Below are 3,188 nucleotides of genomic sequence, written 5' to 3'. Positions count from 1 at the left end.
ACCAAGCATGTTCAAAAGGAAAATGTCTCTTCAACAAATGGTAGTGGAAAAACTGAATATTAACATGTAAAAGAATAAAACTGGACTCCTATCTCACAAAAATTAACTCAAAATAGATTAAAGACATACATAAAACCTGAAACTGTAAAACCTTCAGAAAGAAATCCTGTAATTTGTGACAACATGAATGAAACTTGAGGATATTATGTTACATGAAATAAGTCATACAGAGAAAGACAAATGTTGTGTAATCTCACCCTTATGTGGAATATAAACAACAACAAAAAAAACCCCACATAGAAACAGAGTGGATTGTTGGTTGCCAGGGATGGAGGGAAGTGTGCAAGGTTGGGGAAATAGGTGAAAGTTGTCAAAGGGTACATCTTCCAATTATAAGATGAATAACTTCTGAGGATCTAACGTAAAGCATGATGAGTAGTTTTAACAATATTGTACTGTATACTTAAAAGTTGCTAAGAGAGTAAATCTTAAAATTTCTCACCACCAAAAAAAAAAAAGTAGTTCTATGAAGTGATAGATGTGATGGATATGTTAACTAACTTTTGTGGTAATCATGTCTATGTAATAATTTTCTAATCATTATCCATGTATATCAAATCATCATATTGTACATCTTAATCTCATGCAGTGTTATATATAAATTATATCTCAGTAAAGCTGGGAAAGAAAAGATCTTTAAAGAGAAGAAAAATAATATAGGTCAGAAATTCAGATCTATATAAAGTAAGGAAGAGTATTGAAAAAGTAGTCAGTGAAGGTAAAGTAAAATCTGCTATTTTTCTTATTCTTGATTTAACAACCAACAGTTTGTTCAAAATAATAATACCAACAATTTATAGATAATGTATGCTTATGTATATATCTTATGTATTTATATATGTTTGTGCAAGCTTACAGATAAGTGAAATGAATGACAGCAATTTAAAAAGCACAAAAGGGATGAATTAGAATTATTTTGTTATTAGAAGCTATACTACCTACGATGTGATGCAGTGTTATTTGGAAGTGGATCTGGATGACCTGTGTATGTATATTGCGAACTCCAGGGCAACTGCTTAAAGAAAAAGAAAAAAAACAGAAGTATAACAAATAAAAGCTAAGACAGAAATGGAATCATGTAAAATTCTTAACTAAAACCACAAAAGGCAGAAAAAGCATGGAAAACAAAAATAGAAAAAAAGAACAAAGGCAACAAATAGAAAACAGTAAGGAATATAGTAAATATTAATCAAACTATGTCAATAATCACTTTGTAGTCAATAGGCTAAATATGCCAATTAAACAGACTGTCAGAGTGGAGCAAAAAAGCAAGACTCAATTGTATGTTGCCTACAAGAAACTAACTTTAAATACAGACACAGATAGATTAAAAGTAAGTGAATGGAGGAAAACATACCATATAACACTAATCAAAAGCAAACAGGAGTACCTATACTAATTTCAGTCTAAGCAGACTTCAAAGCAAGAAAATTTATCAGGGTTAAAGAAGAGCATAACATGATGATAAAGGAGTCAATTCTCCAAGAAGACATAACAATTCTTAACATGTATGTGCCAGGCAACAGAGCATCAAACTCAGTAAGGCAAACACTAATAGAACTGAAAGGAGAAATACATGAATTCATTATCATAGTTGGAAACTTCAACACCTTTTTACAGAAATGAACAGATGCAGCAGGCAAAAAATCAGTAAGGTGAACTCAACAACACCATCAATCAACTGAATATTATGGACATCTACAGACTACTTTTTCCAACAACAATAGAATACATATTCTTTTCAAGTTCACATAGAACATTTACCAAGATAGACTACATTCTGGGCCATAAAGCATACCTTAACAAACTTAAAGAATAGAAATCTTACAATGTCTGCTCTCAGACCACAATGGAATTAAACTAGAAATCAGTAACAGAAAGATAAGTGAAATATCCCCAAATATGTGAAGATTTAACAATACACTTCTAAATAACATATGGATCAAAGAAGAAATCTCAAGTGAAACTAAAAACTATTTTGAACAAAATGAAAATGAAAACACAACTTGCCAAAGTTTGTGTGATGCAGTGAAAGCAGTACTTAGAGGGAAATTTATAGCACTTGATGCATATATTAGAAAAGAAGAAAGATCTAAATTTTCACCTCAGAAAACTGGAAAAATAGCAAAGCAAATCCATATAAGCAGAAGAAAAAAAAATGACACAAACCGATCTCAGAAGAACTGGGTTTTGAGACTCTCTAGTGCTTGGTGACTTGGCTATCCCCACCTGCTGTGTCCTAATGTAGTCCCTGGAGCCTGATGGAGAATCCCTGCTGCCTGAATAGGAGTCAGAGATACCTTGAGGCTGCAGTTATTGCCACGTTCAAGAATAAAGATAAAGAAGGTAAAAACTGATGCAGGGGTAAGAATGAGAATGAATCTGAAAAAAGAGAGCTGGTGTTCAAAGAGGATGAACAAGAATATATGCTCAAATAATAAAAATGTTGAGAAATGGATGATTAGAAGTGATGTATTTTGATGGCATAAAGAGTTTATGTCACTTCAGAGGGAAATTGAGCAAAAAATTTGCATAAATACCTCAGACATCATATTGGTTGGTCTACAAGATGACCAAGATAACAAAGCTGATATAATTTTAAAATACAATGCAGATGAAGCTAGAAGGCACATGATGAGCATCCTGAGCATGTTAAATTCTATAAAACCAATTCATTTGGTCTTGGAGATATACACATAATCCATTTGATGACATTTGAGATGATAAAGAAAATATTGATAATATCGAAACTGAACTAACATTTTATGTTCCAATTTTTCTGAGGATTGTTTTACAATTTGGATTTTTGGCTATGATCCTGTTAAAGAAGATCAAAATTTTATTAGCATGAGAGAAACTTGTTAAAGCAGTTTCCAAGCCATTTGTATCTCTTTAAAAGCTGGTAATCCTGAATATCTTAAGTAAAATGTTAAACCCACTTTGTTCTTTTGCTGCAGTTGAGCTTATAAGTAAAAGACCCCATTTTCTATTTAAAAGGAGAGAAAAAATGCCTTTTTGACTTTGACAACTTCCAGTAAGTAAATGGATGTTTTGAATAAACCATTTGCCTTACACTCATTATGGAGTATGATCAAGCCATAGTTTTGATTAGATTGTTGACTGTACGG

At 31.9% G+C, this 3,188-nt stretch overlaps 1 pseudogene; it reads left to right on the top strand.

Moving 5' to 3' along the window:
* Positions 1-2,321: 2,321 nt before the first annotated feature.
* On the top strand, positions 2,322-2,911 carry LOC113626331 (eukaryotic translation initiation factor 1A, X-chromosomal-like; annotated as a pseudogene).
* Positions 2,912-3,188: the final 277 nt, after the last annotated feature.

The sequence above is a fragment of the Aethalodelphis obliquidens genome, unplaced genomic scaffold (assembly GCF_003676395.1).
Source record: "Aethalodelphis obliquidens isolate GAN/ISIS:26980383/991018 unplaced genomic scaffold, ASM367639v1 scaffold1, whole genome shotgun sequence".
Classification (NCBI taxonomy): domain Eukaryota; kingdom Metazoa; phylum Chordata; class Mammalia; order Artiodactyla; family Delphinidae; genus Aethalodelphis; species Aethalodelphis obliquidens.
The sequence above is the reverse complement of the archived record's forward strand: the minus strand, read 5'-3'. Positions and strand labels throughout refer to the sequence as shown.